The following is a 15191-nucleotide window of genomic DNA, read 5'->3' as shown; positions in this document are numbered from 1 at the left end:
ACTAAAAAATCTGTTAAAAAGGTACTAAATAGTATTTTTGTATGATCGTACTTGGGTTCCAGGCTTTCACCACTCTTGTATTTTGTGTCGTACCATGTATATTGAGTAGTGTGACTAACAATGTTATTGCTGCATTGTTTTAGCAGAAAGAAGGTTGAAGAGCGCACCTAGAAATACGTATGAGATGATACAAATTTACTCCCATGTAATACACATAGCACAAGGGAGGCAGGTAAAGTGGACATAACCGAGTGCAAAAAAATATTAGTAAGACAAGAACAAGTCAGGACATCGGAAGCTAGACGCTTCAGGTATGAAAGGTTTTGTGTGTTTCTTTTATAAAGAGATTTGAGTATGCATTTGTCCCATTAGCATGTAGCATGTAAAATATGCATATATTATGTGAAAATAGCCACTTTCAAGTGATATTGACATTCATAGTCTTGAATTTGCAGAGGAGCGACAGCTTTGACCTAGTATAACTTTGTTAGTAATAGGGTGATTTTCACCAAATTTGGTAAGATGCTCTATACTGTAGCCTACATTGCTGCAAAATTTTGTGATTCTGAGGTGAACTTAAGGGGGGTTTTCCTGTCAATTACTAAAATTTATAGTAATATACTATTATTAACTTTATTTGGACAGGTATCGGTATGGAGGGTATTTCGGAGCCTAGGCACCATATAGTGGCAGCTCCCTGATTTTTTTCAGATTTTTCGGTTTGGCAGTTCCTCAGAATGGGTTCGTTAAAAAAATGACCACTTTCAACTCCCCGCACCCCCCACCTTTTCAACAAATGTCAAAACTAAGACTGGCTTCGAAAAGTACTAATCGAGACCTTTAATTTGATACCCCACATGACTATATTTGATGAAAAAAAAATTTACACCCTCCCTTTGCATGTATGGGGACCACCCCTTAAATTCGTTGTAAAAGGATGTAACTCACTATATGCGTGACCGTTCACAGTTCCCACCTTTCTACCAAATTTGGTGCCAATAGCTACAACCGTCTCCGGGAAAAATGCGTGTGACGGACAGACAGACAGACAGACAGTAAACCGATTTTAATAAGGTTTTGTTTTACAAACAAAACCTTAAAAATGGACGGATGGAAAGCTAATCAAATTCAATTCAAAACTTCGATTTTAATGTTATGTACTCAAATACATCTCTAAGACAATAATGCATCGAATTGGAAAGATATTGAATCACATCGGGGTAAATTTCAATCGTAGCTTCCTCGAAGACTTCTTAAATCATGTTTGGAGATGTGCCGTGTGTTGGCTTGGAGATTGAGGTTAACCAGGTTAAGGTTTATCGATTGAGGAGACATATAGAGTCGGCGTGGGAAATTACATAAAAACCATTTTCGTGTCGAGAAGGAAGTTGTTATTCTACTGGAAGACGAACGGTTGTCCAATGCCAAAGGTGACGGTTTTTAGCAAATCAAAGCACAGCACATTAAAGTGTACTTCTTTTTCATGTTCTAATCAATAAACACCAATCTATTCACTCTGGTCGTTTTGAGGCCCCAACTAATTTCCGCCGCCTACTTGAGAGTTACCTAGAAAGCCCTGATTTTTTTTACTTTTGCCAGATCACAGAATTGAACACTAAAAGGCACTTTGATACACGCTCTCTTACAAAAACAGACTGTTTTCTCTTTTATTTTTGGAGATGAGCGGTTTTCTTCTGACCGGGAGTCTATTAAAAATCGCTACCCATAATACTGGGCGCATGCTCTAAAAGTGAACCTGTCCGTGCTTCTGGTGACATTTCCAATGTCAAGGGCTCTTTTTAGCGGACTTTTATGCGAATTTCGGATAATGTGGCGTTGTTCTCGAACTGTCAGATTTCACAGTGCGTCGTTCCACTTATGTCCAACTTAGTGGTCTATTGAATATCTTTTATCATATCGTGGACTGCATTCACTGAAACTGTTACTTTGTTTTTGCGACTTTACGAAAATTTGGACCTATTTCACGAAGTGATCATTTTAGACAAACCTGATATTGCTAAATATTAACTTCATTTTGGTTTCTCGTGAAAAGTATTTAAAAAAATATACTAACAAATAAAAAAATACTAAGGCACTGTTGAATCTCGAGTTACTAAATTTAGTGTCTTTTGTACTTAAAAGCGAACATTAATCACCATTCACAAACGGTCTTGGTAGCCGAGAAGTTCGGCTTCTCCAGAGCCACATATCAACCCCAGAGAAGGATAGATTGGTCCGCAGAAAGCCGTATTCCGGAGCAGTGTATCCTGCAGTCTACTGCTCAACCTCTATGCTGCCTTAACTCAAAACATAGTATGATGGCGGGATCGATCATTGGCGGCCTTTTTTTTTTGGGAGCAGAATAGGTGAATACGAAAAAAGAAAAAGATATGTAGGTTATTGCTGTAATGGAGGTGGCACCTGCCATTGCGGTTGCTGAAGCTGTGAATGATGCGGACCAGGCGATGCAATCGGATGTGACGTTCTGCCGATGGTGGTATTGACGAAGAGAAATCATTTGCCAACGTCGTCAACGGGGACCCTACTAAATTTCCTATTGATTCCGGTGATTGCTACGGATGAGATCGAGGCTGTTGTTGCACCTGTGAACGTAAATGATGCTGTGGTGGCTTTTGAGATGAAGGCTGTTGCGGATGCTGCACCGTAGATATAGGCGTGAGAACTGCATCTTTCTTCAAAACTTCAATTATTTACGGGTGAATTTTCTTCGGAAAATTCCCATTACAAAATTCATCGTCATACTTAAACTCATAGAAAATTGATTTCCTTCCGCCCTTCTTTCTGACATTTGGCTTTTTGGGTGGCGAGTTCTGGAAACCTGAAAAATATTCGGGAAATGTAGCAGCCGCGAAATTAACTTGTACTTTTTTCTACTCAAGGTATGAGTGATCGATCCGAGAATTCTGTTTTCCACCGGTTTTTTCCAATTTGAATGATTCTTGCTTTGTTGCTACTAGAGCAACACTTTACTGCGTACGTGCATTGACATGAACCGTTTGCTTCGGTAGTTTCTTGAAGGTTATCGGGGTCACCAATTGGGGGTAAGTAAAATTAATTACATATGTCATAATATTTAAATTTATCATTAAATTATTTAAACATATTATTTATCTTAATCATATTCGGCAGACCCAATTGCCCGCTTCCCTACTCGAATCTCTACTAAGTTCATTCATTCAGCAATTCTCATGACACCGAAAAACAATTTCTGCTGTCAGGACCACCGCGATTTGCACTTGCGTGGTTCATAGCCTCTTGATTTTTCTAGGTTGGGTAGTTTCTGAGAATATGTGCGTGAAAAAAATGATTACTTTCGACCCCGTGCGTTCCCCACCTTTCCAATAAACGTCAAAACTAAGACTTTGGAAAGTGCTAGCCGAGACCTTTCATTTGTTACCGCACATAACTATATTTGATGAAAAAAAATTTACACTGCCTTTTTGTAAGTACAGGGACCCTCCCTAAATTTGACCTAGAATGATGTAATCCACTGTATGCGTGAGCGTTTACAGTTCCCATCTTTCCACCAGATTTGGTGGGAATCGCTATAATCGTTTCCGAGAAAAATGCGTGTGCCAGACAGATAAACTGACAGACGGGCAGACGGATAGACGGGCAAACGGGCAGTTGGACGGATGGACAGACAGGTACGCCGCCGGGCTACAAACTTAACACCTCCCTGTCATCAGAGAACTAGCCTGGAACCGTTTGACACATTACTTCGGGCTAGCCCTTCCGTTTTCCGGGTGTTTGGAGCCTTCAAGTTAGGGAATTCCTTTCACAACGGGGGGGAGGGGGGGGGGGGTGGTTCGGGAGGAAGGAAGATTTTAGTTCGGGGAACATCTTCCCATCCAGTCCCTCCGCCGGTCGGGTTCAATCTTCTTCATAATAAGTAGAGTCCTAACAAAATGCGCAACACGACTCTATCTGCCAGCGCTCCTCAGTATCTCTCTGACAATGTTGTATGCAGGGAGCTCACTAGTGTCTGCCTAGAGCTGTTGACCCTTCACAAGAGAAAAATGTGTTTTCAGTGTAGTCCGCCACTCCATTGCAGAATATACAATCAGGAGAGCGCGCCTTCCTAATCTTGTGCAGGTAAGACTGAGAACCTCCATGTCATCCGTACGAGCGGTTCAGCCACGGATCTGAATTGTTGAAGATCCGCGCAGTCCACCCGCCACTCAGTAAGGGTGCGTTGACGTTCTTCGGGGGCAATCATATCTCTTAAGTTTTCTGCTGCTGGAGATTTTATTTTTACGCTCTTTGGCAATGAGCGCAATGGGGATCACTCTCGCGATCACCATCACGGCTGGTTTTGAGACAGTGCGATAAGCAAACGCCACTCGCAAAGCTCCCCGTTTTTACACTTGAGCAAGATGTTTACGATGCACCTCCTTGTCAAGAGATCAGCCCGCACCTTCGCAACATAGAACATAGCGCACTGCGTTGCGCTGATAATAAGACGCCTCGTAGTAGATCGAAAGAGCTTATCTTCGAGTCGAGCATTAAACCAAGGCATTTAACGGCTGGTTTTGACTCTATAGTCAGCTCGCCGATCGGTATGGGATGCAGGTTCGGGATTTTCTTTCTGGTCATGATGGTTTTTCCAGCTCCTGAAACCATGAGTAGTCATCCATCCGCCTACCCGTCGGATCAATATGTCTATACTCCTCTGGCCCTCTAGTGTTTTAGAGAGCAGGGAACGACCTTTTAGATAATCCCTCAATATCCGCAAAAGATGGATTGGCGCGTGGAATGAGTTTTTAATGTCCCTAGCATATCTGTCCATCTTATGAAACTGGAGGCATTTCTGACATCAAGCGTTATGAGGAGTACTATCCGTCGATATCGGTGGCGGTGCCTCGGCTTGATGAACTGCATCCACCACCTCCATAACAGCATCCACCAGGGATTTTCATGTTTTGAACCCGAACTGAATTGCGGATAAGTTTCCGGCAGCGCGGATCGCTTCAGCGAGTCTACTCCTCATGAGCTTTTCGAGTCTTTCCCCGCCGTGTCAAGCATACACAGTGGTCGGTATGCAGACGGCAGCTCCGGGTCTCCTTTTCCCTTGCGCAGAACTGGTGGTGCTTGTGCAACTGAAGATTCGCATGTTTCAGTGATGGCTGTGGCTGATACAAACATTTGGTACTTTGGTACTTTCATCTGACAATTTCTTTAATGATCAAGGTAGATCTACAAATAATTCTCAACATATCGAACATGTGCTTTAATTGTAATTTGAACAATAAAAAATGTATCTAGGAAATGGGTGCAATAAGACAACGGGAAACTTAAAGCAGATACATTGCGTTAGAGGCAGGAGTACCCATCGACATCTTTCAGTATATTCCCTAAAACAGCATGAAAATAGTTATAAAAATGTCTTAAAATTTTGAATATCATAAAACATGGAATCATCCCCTCTTTGGGGTATAATAAAAAAATATGAATCAGCCTGAAATGAATTCTGTGCAGTCTTGTACCATATTATTGCTTTCACATTTTTACGGTGTTTATGGCCCGCCGGGTAAGCGAAGCAGTTTATGAGTTTTCCATAAATTTCCATCGATTTTAATGCATTGCAACATAAGCACATAATGCTCAAGAGGTTTTCTATTTATTATGGTAATCGACACCAGATTGTGATTCAATTCACTTTATATTGGACACGAGCCGTCGTCTGCGCCAGTGATACCGATGGAACAGATAGCCAGCAGTACTGACTGGCAATGTGGATGATGATGACGACGGGAAGAACATTGGATGGCGTCGGAGTGATCCAGCAATATCTTCAATTATCTGCATTTTCCTGATTTTAATCGAAAAATAAGGTGGCTGCCAGATGGTTTGAAAATGTTTACTGTATCGAGGAAAGTAAAAGGATTTCCGCAGGCTATTGACATTATCGTCAATTGGATTTATGTGGCAATCAAGCGTGCGGAATTGCATGAAAAGAGTGTAATTTTGAATACTAAATGTCCTGGTGGAGGGAGCAGAGTCAGTTGATTTGAATGTTATGCGGAGATTATCCTGGGGTGGTATATTGCAATCTGCGAGTTGTGTAGCGTTATTGTAGGTTTCGAGAGTTTACACAACTTTAATTGACCAATTGTGGAATTCAGTCTAAAAATTCAGTGCTCCAAGCAGGTCGGAATGCATTAGAAGTCCATAATTGGGGACAATTTCTGTAATAGCTCTAATAATAATTGAGTTCAACTTGTAAGTATAACTTGTGAATCAATGACCATATGTGTAGGTGGATATTTTCCTGAAAAGACTCACTGAATTTACCTGAATATTGTCACAAAATCTTCCAGCATTTTATGGTTGTTTCAAATGGAACGCTCCGAATGGGTTTCAATCAGAGCCGTCAGTCAATTTGCCGTTTTTTTTTCAAAAAAGCATTTCTGAAATTGTAGGAAAACTCGATTCTCCCTCTTTCAAGCTATTCCGCATGTACAATTGACCAATTCAAAAAATATCGTTAGCAAAAATTGGATTCTTTCTACGAAGCCCATGCAAACCACATTTTCTATTCTAGCTGGAAAAAATGTTCAAAATTTAATTGAATTACAGAATATTTCGGGGAACGCGTCAAGAGTGGATCTTCAACCGCCCACTACAAAATCAAGTGGAAAAATTCAGATATAAACGGGGTAAAGGTAGCACAGAAAACCTCAACGTAATCAATATCGAGCGAAGCCACTTGAAACGGCAAAGGTTGTACATTCCAATGGAATACATAGAACAGGAATGCCTGGCTTGCCACGTAAATATACACGCTTGGATCATTCATGACAATTTAAATGGCCGTTACGGAGCACCCTTCCATCGAACTGCAGCAAATTGATTCTGACCAGGCTGTACGTGAAGGTGAACCCTTTGTTACTGCCCAATCGAAATATTATTCAGGATTTCCGATTGAATTAAGTAATGTAACGTATGCCAATGTTAAGTGTTTCTCACAAAATTGAATAAACTGTTGGAATCCTTTTTTATTTAAGGACGAAATTGGGGAAAAAATATATAATGGGGTTTCGGTTGAATTGTCTACCGGAGATCAGAATATTCAAATTGGTTGCTTAGTAATGTGAACTGAAATATGAAAATATTAAATTATGGGGTTCCTCTATTGCTGTATTCGGTACACGAGTAGGTTGAATATATTAGGCCGCCCCACAGATGTTTTCGGGGTTATTTTGCAGGCTGGAGTTTCGAGTGGGTTGTGGGCCTCCTTTGGTATATATCAATGTCGTTTGTTATACGTTCACGGAATGAATTTTGATCAACGAAATTCTCTGGAATTCAGAAACAGACGAAAAAAGATTTTTCACAAAACTTGGAATGTCTTTGAAACATGTTAATCGGTAGTCGGCGAATGTTTACATTCAAGGTCTCAACAGTAAGTAAACATACCACATACTCAGTCTGAGAGCTTTTAAAGGAATTCTATGCTTTGACAAATTATGCAACGATGTTCGCATTTTCGTTAATTTAATTCAAGAATTGTGGGATACTTGACTGCTACGTCCTTGGACACTATCTATTATTTTTTATAGCGTCACATAAACTTTGCATTTTTTATTTGTTAGAAAAGCAAGCATTTAGCTTCATTTAATAGCCCCGTGGTTTGGGGCTACACTTCAAAGTCTTCCCAGAAATTGGTGAGTTAGCAAGCTACAAAATTTTGAAACTTCACTGCTACCGAAACGCCAACAACGCCTTGCGTAGCGACTGACCCCACGGCCTCGACCTTCGGTTATCGAAAACGGGCCAGGGTTGGTTCCTGAATGTGTGCATGCTCCTGGATAATAGTAAGGAGGGACTCCAGAATGCTCGCTTTATCCAACTTGGGCGGGAATTCCAACGATATAAGCTGGCCATTCTGGGCCTAAGCGAAGTAACATAGTGGGACACTGGAGAGTACTTCCCCCTCTTGTAGCAATGTTTTTTTGTACTCTGGAATGCCGGGCGGTAGATTATGTGAATCCTGTGTCGGGTTGTTTCTGATAGCTAATTTATGGTGAGCTCTTCTTCTCTTGGATCCCGTTTCTGACAGAGTTTTGATTGTAAAATTCTAATCCAGGTAAAAGAGCATAAAGTTTGTACAATGCTACGCACCAGTGGAGACTTCCGATATAGTGCAGAAGAATGCTTTGTACGAGCAATTAAACGCAGTTCAGGAGACGGTTCCGATAGGTGACATAGGGATCGTGTTGGATTTGTAGATTTCTGCAGCCTCCAACGTCTCGTCATTGGTGGCACATTGTTCGAGCACAGAGCATAAAAAAATGCTCTTTTCTCAGGTACTACACACGCTAGGACACAAGATCTGGCTGACTCCGGAAGCCGGAGATGGGTCGATGAGCGAAAGAAATTGAGGGCAAAGGATGGTGGCCGTGACAAAGTCGAGGGAAAGTCAGAGAATGTCGATGTAGCGTGTGCTCTGACAAAAGGAAATTTGTTGTTGCGCTGGTCAGGCAAGCAAATCGCAATGATTTCAGAAGTGTGCATCACGAAAGAGCTTGCATATAGTCCCAAATCTTTCGGTGCCCTGCGAGAGAGGTTAACGGGCAACGAGCAACTGAAGCGGTGGAAAAACCTTACTCCAGCCGTATCCTTTTGATGAAATGGCTAATCACGGTGCGGATACGAAACTGTTCCTCGAAACAGAGGAGAAATCATTTCGGCCGTCAACGCACTCAAACGAAGTAAAGCTACCGGGCTTGATAGTCTCCCTGCAAAGTTATTTATCGCTGCATCTGCAGATTTTCTACTTGCATCATTATAAACCGCGCAACAACCTCCTCCAGACGTCCGGGTTTTGCGCTCCATTTTAGGCAGAGGCTGCCACGTCTTCTTTTTCGAAATATAGATATTGCTCTTCTAGACTTTCCCGAATGGATAATCCTCATCCATGGGATTAAATTACCCGGCCACCAAAACCTATTCAGTCGAATTGTAGCCACAACTAGACGGTCGTGGATTTTCACTTGTCCGGAAATCATAGGAATTTGAGTTCTTTCCCAGAGAGTGGAAGACGGGGATGGTCGCTATAATGCTCAGAAAGGGCATCCGTTTTGAATGTGACAGGATATCTGCGTGCTTCCTGGGATAGTAGCTAGTCACCCTTGGGGGTGACACTCTGAACACTCAGTCGTTAGTGGTCCATTGTACCCGATTCCTCTGTCTAACGGAATATCCCGGATTCGTTCATGTATTGCAGAATTTCCGTTACAGGATATGATGTTACTCACTGCAGTTGAAATACATCGGCATCAAAAGTTAGATGCCTGATGCGACCAGCGACTAAGTGGAAGTAGCAATTGTAAAAGCGGTAGAGGCTGCAAGGAACGGCTCCGCTGGATGATGGCTAATCTACCCTTGGAGTGCGTCAGTGTAAACGATAATTTCGCTTCTGTTTGAAGGAGCACTCCATATCCGTTTATTACAGTCGTTTGCTACATTATGTGTAAGAGGTATAACTGGTGAAGTGCTCCTTTCACCTATTAAGTGCCTCATCATTCTGAAAGCCGGGCCAACAAGAGATTTCCATGATTCAGTATACTCTTTTGAAATCCTGATTAATTGCGGTAGCCTCTGCTTCCCTGACCAGCGGAATATGCTCCACTTTGCCACTTCCCTAGATTTGACGCTACATGGGAATTTAGGCGCGTCTCATTTGCCACCGTCCGCAGTGATCAGTAGAGCTTTCAGTTCCTTATGTTCATCGACCCGCTTTCACGATTCCTCTGTCAGTCGGATTTTGCGAAGCTCTTTCGGATTGTGGCCAGCGGCTTGCATAATTTTTGGAAGAAGGCTCAGTGCTTATCTACATAAGTGGTCGGTGTTGACGTTGTTGGCTTAACAGGAAAGCGACGATAAACGGTTATGAGCTGATGACCCATTTCGAGGCCTGCTCAGTGTACATATATCTAGCAGACAATTCCAAAATTTATTTATCATCGCGATGCGGTCAACCTGATTCATTGTCGGTCAGTGGAACTCGTGGCAACTTTTGTTCTGGAACAATATTCCGCTAATGATGAGGCGGTTGAACCTGCATAAATCCAAACTTTTCAGCGTTACTTTCACGGTAACCAAAATGGTGCTACTCTATCACGTGCCGGAGCAGGGTATGGTCAAAGCTCATTTTGGTATGTAGACCATACATCACGATCACAATTTCATCTTTGCGAAGATAGTCCCGGACGAAGTTCAATTGCCCCTAGAAAACCTCTTTCCCCGTCCTGGACGGGATACATCACCATACTATTGAAATGGACCTCATTCTGGACTAAAATTTCGTAGTCAGTATCTTTTTGAATCCGGCGCCTAGGTGATGAAAGCGCGCTTTGCGTCGATCGTCATTTTTGGCAATTCAATATCTGCGAAACTAGCCAAGCCATAAGACATGATTAAACAAGTGTGTCAATTAGATGATTTCAAATCTTGGTAGTTCTTGGATCGATTTGCCTGTAAGGAGGTCTACTCCGAGACCATTTTTGGCGTCGAAAGACCATATATTGAGTGCATCTTGAACAAATTGGGAGTGGTAGCCCTCCCTCGTTTGCTGTGAATTTGGCTGAAAACGGCCTCTTAAGTGGTGAGCAAAAGTTGACCCCTTGTCGGCATCACTTATCGCTAGACAACTGGCTGATTGCTTGCATTGGACTGGGTGTTGAGCTTCGTTACCGTTTCCAAAGGGAATAGTTAATGGCTGACGATTGCATTAATTCTCCAAGAAAGTATCCAATCTGTCGTGTATTTTTCAACAGTGATTAGTGCCGTTATGGTAAAAATTCGCTCCGTCGCTCCGTCGGTTTCGAGGCTACTATCTTGCGACTTGCAATACGATAGGTTTATGATGCAATATTTTTTGCGAAAAGGACTTTTGAAAAATCGAAGTGTAAGGACCCATCTTATCGAAATGACTAGAATGACTCATCTCTCTCGTTGATTTCTGAGCTGTCCCAAAGCGTATGCCTTGCATTGGCGCCGTAGCCTATCAATAAGTTGGCTTTCTTTGTTGCTATGGTGGCCGCCAAATGTTGTTTTTCTGGCGGAGCTAACGGGTTGTGCGCCATGCAAGCCGTGGAAATATACGCGTTCTTTACCCCCGCCTTCCCCAGTTTGACCACGACTAGGTCGCTCGAATTCATGTCCAGACACAAAAAACGTGCAGACTCTTCCCCGCGGGCATAAATGTTCTAAGTCTGTCTTTATCAGTGTCTCCTGTGCTGTTTAGCAGATTATAATATTTGCTTTGGAGACCTTCGATGGTTGGGTAGCCTCCGATACAAGGCTCCTGTATTAGTGCGATGTTGATGTCTTCCTTTAGGAGGAAGATAAGTATATTAGGCGTGGCGTACTTCGAGTGCTGCAGATTTATCTGCTTGCATGGGGGGTTCATCAGTTCCCGTCGGACTACCGATCCTCATCTCCTGCAACACCTCGGTGGCGGCGTCGATTGGATCCAGGTCATCGTCCGGTTTTGCAGGGCAGAATATTTTCACCTTTCCATTCCTGATTCCGAACGGCACTTTATAGTTTACTTTTTCTAGTCCCTCCAAGCACTCTTCGTTTATATGTAGCAGGAAAGGTTGGCTGTTCGTCTGAGGGTCCTCCTCCTTGATAACTAACCAGGCGTCCATAGGAATCGTGGGGTTTTAAAGGCCCAGAGTTTGGACGAGCTTGTCCCTATCCATGCGGATGTTCGGCAACTAGAAGCAAGCAACCGGTTTCCAGAGAATCTCGTCCTAGGGGATAGCTTTGAGATTTACACCCTCCCAGGGGTCACTGATCTTAGCGACGTACGAACCGAGAAATAATTGGTGTTCGTAAGATATAATGTGGAACCGACAGCCCACCTGAGAGGAATCAAAGTAGGCGAAGTATCTCGTGTTTTCAACTTTGGCTTCTCAATGACCACCTCCGACAGCGTGGCCTTAACACTAGCGCCGCTAGCGAAATTGCCACCCGCCAACGCTTCACGAAAGTGGCTCATTGCCATGTTGCTGAAGGCTTTCGCAGTTCATGGATCGTCGATCGGCTGTTGTTGTTTATCTGTCTGCAGAGGTTGCTTTGCGTCCAAGCTCTTGCCCACTCTGCTCTGTGTTTTGTTCAACCTCGTCTTCAGATCGATTGCGTTTGATGCTACCCTGCGATTCTCAATACGACTTGTTTAAGATGCGGTATTTTTTTTATGATGACTTCTGAAAAATGGAAGAGGAGTTAACTTCTCCCCGAAATGACTAACAAAAAGGCGAGCAGAAGTTTGTCGACGATCAAAACTGCCTCATTTTAATTTACATATACATACATGTACTCGTATGTATTTAATTCCAGGTTCATTTCCACCTAATTTCATAGTCGGAGCTGCATATCCTGAAATGTCCTTACGTTCCTATGATTTTCAGTTTGCATTATAAAAATATAATCACCCTTAATTAGTTTCTTCTTGAAAAGTTAGCAATGCTGCATCTGCAGTTGAACTCCCTTTCACCTGGAAATCTAAGTGTTCCTGCTCTTCACACTGAACATCTTAATTCTCCGCCTAAAGTTAGGAATTTGCCTTTTCATTACCGTAAACAAAACGGCTAAAGTACAAACTCTTCACATTGCAGTGAGTGTCATTATCTTTGCACACCCGAACATCTTTTTAGTTGCAACGAATAAACGATCCAAGTAGTAGATGCACCTTCGTACTCCTTCCTTTGTGTCCTCCTTTCATATTGTTACATGCCTGCGTTGTTCACTTTACTCTGCATTTCGTTTTTGAGCAACGCCACACCATTGTCAGGGAAAAGTGTTGGGAGTGAGTTCATATTTTGCTTCTAATTGCTCCATCATGTGCAGACTGTGATTGTCGTTTTCGTGCACAACACCCTCAGAATTTACACCCTCCTCTGGCGCCACTCACTGCGTGGGGGATGTAAAGCCTAAAAAAGGGAAAAAGTCTAAAACTCTTTTGTAGAATGTCTGAATGCAAATGCACTCAAGTTGCTGGTACTTGTTAGTGCAGATTTTTTTTGCATCTTTAGATGAATGAATCTGAAAGGGTACAATGTCAAGGAGATATTGTATTATTGTTATGTGTATAAAAACATGTGCATTTCTTAGATCATAGGGAGAGAGTGTGTTTGTTTGACGGCAAACAGAACGTGATGTTGACCGCAATATATAGTATGTAAAGTGGTAGCTGTTTTACAATGTTCACAAAAGATCGAGTACAGTGAAGTGGATTCAGATAATGGGGAAGGAGGAAATTTTCTCCTTTGTGAGAGCTTTGTTATTCAGCTATGCGAAGTTGTGGCACAGTCTTTTTCAGCTGAATGTTTGAAAAGTGAACACTTGGCCCTCTAGGTTAGTTCAACGTACTTTTGGTAGGAGCTCGTTATGTGGCAATCAACAAAACCACCTAATTCTTTCTCAGTAAGATACTATTGAGTATTGTTTTCTTATAAATAATCAGGTCACAGAGTAGCTATTGCTATTGACAGAAGGGTCCTTAGATGGATTTTGGACTAATGGAAAGAGGATTGCGAATAACAACCTTAACTTCACATATAGCAACCTGAAAGTTCTCACATCGAAATTTGGAAAGTGGATGGAACGGGTCATGTGAAATGAAGGATTATGATGATGAAGGCAATAAAAGGATATAAATGGTAAGTGCCCACTTATATAGGGAAGTGAAAGCAGAGGGCCATTTAGTGATTCCTTTATCAGTAAAATAGATGCCAGTTGGCTTTGCTAATTGGTGAACGTCCTTGTTCAACCAAAGAAGAAGAGAAGCAAGGTTAAAAACATTATGGGCTTGAAGTCGAATGACGATCCTTTTTGAGGATGTGTAAAAAAATCTTATTCAAAATCGGTTTATTATCTGTCTGTCTGTTTGTCTTTTACTCCGGATCCTCGGGAATACCGTTACAGCTGGGACAGATGGGTGGGCTGTCCAGTGCATCGCAGGGCCCCAACATTTGGCTTCATCCTTGCGAGGGTTGTAAATGCTGCTTTAAATTTAGCTTCACATTTATCATCACTCCAAGGTATTTAATTGCTGATTTTGAAGTAATTATATGTTTCCTCATTCTGGTGATAAGTGCTGCCTCTGTTTTAGTCTCTTCTAGTGCAAGAGCTGCATCGTTTAGCCACTTCTTTATAGCAATGATTGCTCCGAAAAATACCGCTATGTCATCGGCGTAATCCACTATTGTGGTCTCGCTAGCAGCTGGCATGTTGAGGATATCATTATACATTATGTATAACAGGACCCTATCGAACAACCGCGGAGACAAATTATTCTCTGGATTCATTGCCTGTGTCATACCAGAGTCTTCTACTTGCGCAGTTAAGTAAGTTGGTACACCAATCGACGCCAGAGACCTCCTTAAAAGGGTCTAATTGGTCGAGGTGAACGCGTTTTGCACGTCAAGGTAATCACTGCACAATACCTGCCAGTGCCACCTTTACCATGTATCGTATTTTCAGCTAAGCCAGTGACCGGTTTAATGGCGTCGACTGTTGATCTGGTCGCACGGAAGTCGAATTATTGGTCTGATAAACCTCCAAAGCTCTCTACAGCCGAGAGCAACCTGCTGGAGATTATTTGTTCCAACGTTTTCTGCATAGTGTCCAATAGACATATAGGCCTGTAGGAGGGTCATTTACCAGAAGGCCTACTAAGTTTAGGTAGCATCAGGCAGGATTCTCTCCTTTTTCTTTTTAAGCTTTTTTTGGGCCAACCTTAGTCCAACTGTGGCGCTCTTTTTGATCGGACATCGGCTCACTCGGTGGCGTAAGTGCTTTAGGCACTATTTTCCCGCCTGCTAAGGTTCTAGGCTCCTTCCTCAAAGTGGGTGAAATGCCCTTTTGTTTTTTGGGAACCTGCTGATTTCGAGGATGTTCGTCTTACTTTTTCCAAAACCTCCTTTTTCTCCACCCATCCACGAGTATACGGTTGGATATCGATTCGATCTTTTCCCATCTTCCCGCGATTTGTTATGAAGAACCTTGATGGATCTCACCATATGCTTGATTGCTTGGTGCACGTTGTGTTTATTTTTGATAAATTTCGACAACTCAGCAATTTTGGCTCCAAGAAAATTAGGGATGGCTCTTTTATTTAGGACTGCTGGTCCATAGTCTCCATTCTTCTTTCCGCT

The 15191-nt window shown here is 42.4% G+C and overlaps 1 protein-coding gene across 3 annotated transcripts in view; it reads left to right on the top strand.

Moving 5' to 3' along the window:
• The window catches only part of LOC119647812 (fibrillin-3), a 369488-nt gene that overhangs the window by 116937 nt on the left and 237360 nt on the right, over window positions 1-15191 (top strand). The gene's annotated exons all lie outside the window — the stretch shown is intronic.

This window comes from Hermetia illucens, chromosome 2 (assembly GCF_905115235.1).
Source record: "Hermetia illucens chromosome 2, iHerIll2.2.curated.20191125, whole genome shotgun sequence".
NCBI classification, from domain to species: Eukaryota; Metazoa; Arthropoda; class Insecta; order Diptera; family Stratiomyidae; genus Hermetia; species Hermetia illucens.
This window is presented reverse-complemented; position numbering and strand designations above follow the sequence as displayed.